This window comes from Octodon degus, unplaced genomic scaffold (assembly GCF_000260255.1).
Source record: "Octodon degus isolate 3935 unplaced genomic scaffold, OctDeg1.0 scaffold00292, whole genome shotgun sequence".
NCBI lineage: Eukaryota > Metazoa > Chordata > Mammalia > Rodentia > Octodontidae > Octodon > Octodon degus.
Window position 1 is genome coordinate 420387 of NW_004524868.1, and position 9652 is coordinate 430038.

At 37.3% G+C, this 9652-nt stretch overlaps 1 long non-coding RNA gene across 1 annotated transcript in view; it reads right to left on the bottom strand.

Annotated features, from left to right (window-relative positions):
- Positions 1-1532: 1532 nt before the first annotated feature.
- The window catches only part of LOC111814332, a 36997-nt gene continuing 28877 nt past the window's right edge, over positions 1533-9652 (bottom strand). The window contains exon 3 of the long non-coding RNA XR_002819344.1: positions 1533-1614. This is a non-coding gene — a long non-coding RNA (uncharacterized LOC111814332). The remainder of the gene's footprint in view (positions 1615-9652) is intronic.

Genomic DNA, 9652 nt, shown 5'->3' on the forward strand with positions numbered 1-9652 from the left:
AGATTAAATCCAATACCAATTAAAATACCACTGGTACATCACAGAGAGGTAGATAAAACTTTTCTTAAATTCATTGGGAACCAGAACAGACTTAGACTATCAAAAGGAACCATAGGAAACAAAGGAAAGGCAGGAGGTATCAAAATCCTTGCCCTGAAATTGTACTATAAAGCTACTGTGATACCATCAGCAACATACAGGCATAGTGACAGATGAGGATAAATATAACAGAATAGAAGATGCATACACACATGCCAACATACTCAGCCACCTTATCTCATATAACCGTGGCAAACATGATCCCTGGAAGTAAGACAGCCTCTTTAAGAAATGGTGCTAGAAAAAAATGGCTTTCTACATGCTGAATGCTAAAACTACACCCTTGTCTGTCACCATGGACAAAGCTATTGTCAAAATAGATGAGATTTAAATATTAAAACAAAAACTCTAAATGTTCTCAATGAAAATGTAGGTAAAAATCTTAAGGACAGATGTAGGTAGGTAGTTCATGAACCAAAAGACTAAACTGTACAGGAAATACTTCAAAGCATCAACAACAGGGATCACATCTTTTTGAAAAGTGTCTGCACTTCAAAACACATCTCCAACAAAGTAACAAGAAAAGCCACAAACTGGGGAAAAATTATGGCTGACTGTTCCTCTGACAAAGCCTTCTATCTAGCACATATATAAAAAAATAAAAAGAATAAATCAGACTCCTCAAATTCAAAGACCCAATACAAAAACGGGCATCTGAGATGAATATACACTTTCCAGATGAAGAATTACAAAGGCAAGTAAATATAAGAAAAATGTTCATCATTCGCCATTCTAGAAATGCAAATTAATATGATATTCTATATATAAAAGTTGTTTAGGTATTTTGAAAAGAATGTTGCTGTACTAGTTAGTTTGTGTTCTTCCTTCTAAGCTTCAGAAAGTTTTTTTTTTACCTTAAGGACATCATAATATGAATATCTTTATGGTATCTCATGGTGATATAAATGTTACTAAGACCATAGTCTACATATTTTACGCTATGTTATCTTCACTTTGCTCTCAACCCAATTATGAATCTATATGTCAAAAATGAGATTTAATTTATAAAATAGTTACCTTAAGGATAAAAAGAAAATTCAAACCAAGATGTGTCTTTTTATGTGCTTCTATATTGTAGGTCTATTTTTGTCACATAATTTGTTACATCTTCAAATATCCTATGGTACCATAATAAATAATTTGAGTATCTGTTGGGTTTATAATAGTTGGACATAAAATATTTCCTGAGTCTCATATTAAAACCCAAAACCTATGCAGGTAAGACAACCAAATGGGCAAGCAGGGTTCATAACCCTAGGTGCAAGCGATTGCCCTCTCCCTACATGGTAAGGTCATTTGCTGGAGAAAACAGGCCCCTCAAGCTTTGTTCTTCACACAAGTAGTAGTGACACTACATAATATCTAAATAATAAGAGTGTCCACTGAGAAAAGTATTTGAGGTGTGTTTTTTTAGAATTATGTTTTTACCTATTTTACTCTTTAAGAATACATGTGAACTTGTTATTTACTCTCCCTTGTTTGTTCCCAAAGTAATACTGCCATTTTTCATATTCTCTGGAAAAAGAGGGTAAAATAACCCTGAAAAGCAGTGAAGTTGCCACCATAGAAGTAGATGCCAATGTAAACCTATGAGAAAAACAAATAAACAAAAAAATACTTTGTTTTTTCACTCTTTTTCTACTTACTCCTTCCAAGACAGACTTTCCTACTTTGCCAGAATTCAATTTACTATAACAAGAATTTTAATGATAAGATGTTTGCCTTGCTTACTGTGAGGCAAAGTTAAATGTTCAATTCAATTAAAAAAATATTACATGGGCCAGTGAGTTTGCTCAGCAGATTAAAGTACCTGCTTAGGCAGAGGCACGGACCAGCTGTTTGATCCCCATCCCAGGTGTGCCCTGCAGCCCACACCCCCAGGGAGCACTGAGATGGCAATTGAGACTGGGTGTAGTGGCTGGCACTTGTAATGCCAGCACTGCAGAGGGTGAAAACAGGATCACCACTATGAGTCGATCTGTATAGTGAGACCCTATAGAACCTGTACAAAATACATAAAAAATAAAGAATTAAAAAAAAAACAATATAATACTCATTTAAGCTTTACTCGTGAACCAAATAGTAAAATCAGTATGAAGTTCACGAAAATGTAAATGGATAAATACACTGATGTATAATTATGTAATACAATATATCTCAAAAATATAAAGGAAAGGAAATTCTGACATATGTAAGGACATGGATGAATTATGAAGGCAGTATGTTGAGGAGTTTGAAAAGCATATCACTTTTTTTTCCTTTTTTAAAATAAACTTATTGAAAAACAAATAGTATTGAGACAGTTTCAAAACCGATTGGATATTGTTGTCTTAGTGGTTATTCATTGTACAAGATGAAAACATGATATCTTGTACACAAACACTATTAGAATAAATCACTCTATTCATTGAATTAAGAGAATGCAGCTATATATAATCCTATTTTGACTATACAGATACAAAATTGTCATTCATTGTATCCCCCCTTTTTTAGTATTGTCAGACAAGGATATTCCATTGTCATTTAAATAATGTAAGTGTGTAAATTCAGCAAAATATTCCAATATGCTCCAGTAATCCATAATAGTAGTGGGTTTTCCATAAGACTGGCAATATCAGAAGTTGTTGACTTGAACCTTTTACAGCTCTACCTATTAATATAGCTTTACATATTATAACTCATTTTTATACTTTTATCCTGGATGGTTTAGACCAAGATAAATCAAGACCTATATAACAAGAAATGTAACTTTTCTATCTGATAAGTTCAGTCAAATCCCCTCTGGATTTATCCTGAAACCCTGTATCGCAGTTTGTAGATCCTTTGTCAGTGTCAGCCATATGGATAAGTCACAGTCATTGTCCAAACAATTTGCTCTCTGTGAAAGCCTGAGAGAATATTTTCTCTCTATGTGACTCTCCTTAGGCACATTCTACATCACTGATTACTTTCTCGTGTGACCCCCATGATTTCCTTGATCAGAAAATTTGGGACACAACTGAATGACATGATGTTACAATGCAGGTTCTCCTATGTCCTGAGTCTTCACTGACCTTGAAAGGCTAGGGGCAAATGTTGGCTGTCCTTGCAGCCCTTCTTTTTCTCTAATTTTTGGACTGAAAATTTAGGTTGCTAACCTATCAGAAGTGAAGCTTATTATAATTACCCTGCAATATAGACAGTTGAGCTTAACCTCACTATCTGTCTGAATATCAATCATCCTAGGCATAACATGGAATAGGCATTTTCCATCAAGTATTGATATGTGAAACTTTAAGTCCTAACAGAAGATAAAAAAATAAAAATTTTAAAAATATTTTAAAAGTAGGAATAAACAGTTACATATTTTTATACAGAAATTTAGAAATCTAATCATATATAGCATTTTAGCAGGACAGTCCTGTGACATATTTTTCTTGTCTCTTGTTTTCATTTATTATCACTTTTTTAAATACAAACATTTACTTGAAAGACAGTATGGCAGCAATTTGTATGTCATGACAAGCAATATATATCTAGAAGACTAGAAAGACAGGCATTCCAAGCATGATCCTACCTTTACACATTGGAAAAGTGTATCACTTCTAAGAAAGCAGACACGTCAGTGCAACACAAAAGTGCTCACAATAAAGGACTTTCAAAACTACTCAGAAAATGCCAAGAATGAGGGATCAGTGTGTTTCAAGTGAGGGTGGTTGTTTTGTGTAAATTTTACTGTAAGAATTTTCCAATTAAATTTTCACCTATAGGTACAACCTTGTATGCATACAATTTACATATATGATATACATCTACAATTTATACATGTTCATTTCTCGTTTTATTTTATTATTTTGAAATGTTATAGAATATATAAAACACCATTGTATAGAATGTATAAGACAAACTCTACCATTATAGATCAGTTTTTGTCTTTGATCCTTAGTCTGCTCAGAGTGCTCTAGGAAAATACTGTATCTGCGATGCCAAACAATACATCTGGGGAGACTGTAAGTCTAACATCAGCACATCCAGGGGAGGTTTCCTTCTGATATCTTCTCCTGTACTGCAGATGTCTGCATCTCATTGCTCCCTTATGTAGTGTACGCATGTGGTGTGAATGTTGGGGAATTCTGGTGTCTCTTTGTCTACTTAGAAGTGTACTTGGCTAACCAGATGACAGCTGTGTGCGTATGAAATATTTATCCTATCCTCAAGGTAATATTTCCAAATCAAGTTTTCATTGCTGGTAAATTCTATAACATGTGAGCTTACATGAAAATGCTATGTCGTTTAGCTTTCCAAAACTGCAAGTAAATATTGGAGATGAATAATCAATGTATGAAAAGGACAAGTTTATTGGCCTTCACAGTTTTGTTGTTCCTATTCCATGATTTGTTGTCCTTGACTCCTCACATAAGGGGCACTAAGGAAGCCACCAGCCAGAGAAACACTCAGAGAAGGATGTCTTACTGCGAACCAATGAGCACTAAGAACAGAAAGGAATAGGGTACAGTCTTCATGAGTGACACAACACATTGAGGGACCTCTGCATCAGTTATATACAGGGGCATGGAATGACCACGACTGGCCTAACCCAGGGTAAGAGAAAAAATATAACAGAGTGATCACTTCTCCATCTCTCACCAAAATGCTACTACTTTATGCCCATGCTTTATCCTGCTTACTGCCTCCAAACTAAATGCCACAAGCTCAGAAGACCCTTCTCTCACTACCAATGAAGTGTACGGGGCCCAGCTCTCATTTCAATTACTTCTCATTGACCCTTAAACATTGCTGGATCATAGATAGGAAGACCCTCTTCCACGGAGATCTAAATGCAACTAAAATTTCTGCTTGACAATAGTTAGGATGTAAGCTACTTTCTCTTAGTTCAATGAGAAGAAAGATTTGTACTAATAATGCTTAAACAAGATAATCAATCTGCATCTTGCACTATGAATAACTCCAATGAAGACAATAATATGAAATGTATTAATTATTGTAATTGTCCTACTAACCTGTTTTGAAACTGTTTCAATGCTATTTCTTTCTCTATAAAATTAACATAAAAATAGAAAAATAAAAATAAAAAAATGAGAAACAAAAAGAAATCCTTCATGAGTTCAATGCAAGCCCATACAACAGAGGAGCACATGATTTGAAAGTGTTCCAAGTGGGCTCAATTAGAGGATGTCCAAAGAGCAGTCAAACAGCTGCAGGGATTAATATGGAGGGAACGAAACAAAGATCAGAAGGAGATTAAATGCTTGACCAGTCCTTTGTATTCTGACATCCAACAATACAATTGAAGTTGTCCAATCATTACTTCAAGAAAAATACACATACATATTCATGCCCACAGGCAAGGAGCTGAAATTTCCTTCTTCATTCAGAAGGAAAAAAAGGCAGGCCCAGTCCACTGTCTGAACCACACAGAGCTTCCAATTGTTCATATGTAAGAAAACAGATTTTCAGAGGGGAGTTTGCACAAGTACCTTCAGCTTTCTTACAACATAGTTCTGAAGTAAAGGCAGAGTGCTCTAGTCCAAATTCTCAGTACAATATAAAGAGGACCAAGAACGGTCTGAACTTTTGCATGTTTGTACATATGTGATTACAGTTGTTTCCTATTCTTTCTATTCCTTTTTCTTTTTCTCCTTGTCTAGTATTAAAGAGTGAAACATTTGTATATTGGAAATGGAGAATAGTAATTAGTTCACTGTTTTATAATAGGTAACATTTTCTTTAGTTCTATTAGGTTAACCCCTACCAAATGATATGTATAGAAAATTCAAGCACAAAATTTCAATCAGTAATTTCATTAGTTGTCTCTCTTACAACTTCCCAATTTACACTTGTATTTCCTTCCCACTTGATTTTCTCCCAGTTCCGACATATAATCTCTCAAACCTGCTCTCCCCTGTCCTCCATTCCAGATATAAAACTAACTTCACAATGCTCCCAGCTCTCCTTTTATTTCCTTTGTCATATCTTTTCTCTTATTCTCTTCTCTCTGAATTATTTCTTCTTTATTTCTTAGATTCTACTTCACTCATTCTCAACAGGTCAAATACTTTAAACATGTTTTAAATTATAGGACTCACAGATGATTTCTTTTCTAGATCCAAAGATCCCAGTAGTTACTTTCACCTAGCAACACAGAATCAGAATGACTCTACTATGTAAAGTAGGATGAAAAGGTGTGGAAATATCAAAACATGAACAAAGAGCTCAAGTCAAGTCACAGGGAGAAAACACCAAATTAAGAGACCTGTGAATGGCCTTCAGCCCTCAGTATAAAAACAGTGCAAATATGAGAAAAAAGAAGTGGTAAAATGCCTTAAAAATTTCTTACCTCTCCTTTAACTTGACTCACAGACTTTGAAAGAGAAGAACTTATAGGCAAACAACTTAAAATCTAAATTATTAAAGTTTTGCCAGAGATCAAGGAACTAAAAAATGAAACTCCTAAATTGTTAAGGGAACTCAAACAAGATTTATATAAATATTTTAAGGTGATTGAAGTGGTCAGTAAACTTAAAAAAGATACAGAAAATGTTTATTGATTAAACCAGGATAGATGATACAAATCCCATTTCATTAGAGATGTAGAGAGTTTAGAAAGAAATCAAGCACAATCCAGGATATACTGAAGTCAATTGAAAGTGGGAGGCCACAAGACAGGCATGACCTAAGAGATTTTCATTCGGGACAGGTCCCCGTTGGCTTGAAATGCAGTGGTTTCTAAGGAAATTGTCACATAGTACAAGAATGTATCTAACTACAAGTTATTTGAAACCAAATGTGAATAGCCATAAAAAGATGAAAACCATAACAGTTAAGACACACGAGTTGAAAGGTCTCTCCAGAGGTTCAAATAAGATACCACAGGGAGCAGGATACAAGAAAGATGAAAGGAATTGAAACAGAAGACACCAAGATGAGAGGACTGGATCTAATTTCTGGTAGAAGGTTTTTTTTTTTTTTTTTGGCTCGAAATGCCTTGAGGGCATTTCTGGTTTGCAGAGACTGTCTGGGTTGGAACCCCAGAAGCTTGAGCTTGAGGGCTTTGTTTAAGCAGGCACTTAAACAACTGAGCTACTGGGCAGGTCCCCTAGATCTAATTTCTGTGGCTGGTTATAAAACAAGTCCTGGCAGCAGGACACTCTAACTTCCTAAAGCATGGCATATTTTGACAGACATGCTGGTAAATACTGCTAAACCCATAGACATAGGACTGGAGAAACTGACAGGAAAAACTGTTATCAAGCAAAAAACATGCAGGAACCCTCTAAATTCACTTGCTTAAAACACAATGCAAAATCACATATTTGCAGGTCATCCAGTATTTGAGTAGAGAAGAACACTGACACGGCGATTGAGACAACAATCAGGAACCATGCACTGGACAGGGATCCCACAAGCATCATGGTGAGAGAAAGGGGCATTGGGCTATGGTGACCAGTATCCATATACCTGAGAGAACTTCATTACAATAATGGAAGGTGAGGTCTCAAGAGAAGATGAGAACGTAGAGTTGAGGGGAAATTGGCGGCTGTTTGCTTGAGACTCTCTCTGATGCTCTGCCTTCCGTGCACACAGAACACCATGAAACTTCACTTGTGCATATAAAGCTCCTAACCAAAAGAAGGAAATGGGTCAATGTATTAACATGGAGCAGATGGTAATAAAAAACAGATTCTCCGTGAAACCTGGAAAAGCACAAGGAGAAAAGTGAACAAAATGAGCAGCCACAGACCTATGGAGAGAGATCCCAATGACTGGATGTGATTGATCCTTTATGTGTGACAGACCAAGGTCTTGCAGACCAACATCTCACTGAAATCAGACAACTGACAATATGACCATGATGTCCCTGGGATAGGACAAGGCTCTGCCACTCCTCCATGGGAACAAAGGAGAAAAACCTTAACATCACACCCATTCAAGAAATCCATTCTATAATGGATAGGACCCATCATCAAATTGACTCACGGTAAAATGAGGAGAAATTAGAGCCATTAAGACTGAACCACCTGCCGAGATCCGGGAACCCCCAGACCCAGTGCTAGCCCAGATCCGGTGAGTATGTGGAGAGCTTCCTGCTACCCTGCGCCAGTGGACCAGTCCCAGCCCAGGCACAGCATGGGCCGGACCCTCTCCCACAACCTCGGGCTCCCACCCACCACTCCGCAGTACCTCCCCTACACCGCCCGCTGAGTAGGAATTTCTGCTGACTTCAGGGAACCCCCAGACCCAGTCCTAGCCCAGGTCCGGTGAGTGTGTGGAGAGCTTCCTGCTACCCTGCAACTGCGAGACCAGTCACAGCCCAGGCGCAGCGAGGGCAGGACCCTCTCCCACCCCCTCGGGCTGCCCCCACCACTCCGCCTTACCTCCCCAACACCTCCCAACATGTAGGAATTTCTGCTGACTTCCAGGAAGCCCCTGACCCACGCCTAGCCCAGGTCCGCAGGGGGAAGGAGCTGAGCACAGCAGCCAGACTTCAGATAGATGCAGCTGGATAAGTCCAAACTCTGTAGAGCTCCACCTGAACTTCAGTACATGTGAAGGTTGTAACTACAGCAAAGATCTACAACAAAGGGCAGAAGTCAGTTCTACAAAAAATGATGAGAAGGAACAAAATGCAACCTCAGAACCCAAGCCCACCCGTAACAAGTGCAGAGGACACTAACACAGAACAAATTGGAAATCACACAGCTGAAAGTAATGAATCAAAAGCTTCTGAAATAAAACAGCTGCAAAAAGATATAAAAGACCTCAGATTGGAAATGAAAAAAGAAATCCCTGAATTAATAACAACTGCACTAATGAATCAAATACAGAAACATGTGGAAGCAAACCAGTGCCCACTCAGAACAAGTGAGGAGGACACTAACTCGGCTCAAATGCATGAATCAAGACCGTTGATAGTAAATAAGCAACAGCAGAAAGATATAAAGGAAATCGGAGCACAATACTTTTCTGAAATAAAGAACTCTCAGAACTCGCAGCAGATGAAGTGAAGAAGCAACTACAGAAACATAAGCAGGAAACCCAATCTGAAAAAAACAGTGCAGAAAAAGAATTTCTAACTGCTTCTAAGGAAGATATTGATAAAAAAAAATACAGGAGATTAGAAAAATGTCGGATTCCTTGAATGAGCAATACAGGAAAGAAAAAGATCACATGAAGCAGAGTCAAAGAGATATAGAGGACATTAAGCTATCAATCACAAGCTTGCAAAACCGATTCAGTGAATGTGAAGACAGAGTTTCAGATCAGAAGATGCTGGTGTAGCTAGTGAAAAGGGAAGAAAGGATCTCTTAAAAAAACGAGGATGCAGGAAAAAGTAATCCATCACCTACAAGATGATGGAAAGATGAACAATGTGAGACTAATAGGCATCAATGAGAAAGAAGGAGTCAACACAAATGACATTAAAAAATTATGGACAGAAGTAATAGCAGAAAACTTCCCAAATATGAGGAAGCAAACTGACATTCAGTTAACTGAAGCATAAAGAACACCAAAGAACCTCAACCCAAGGAAAAACACACCGAGACATATAATA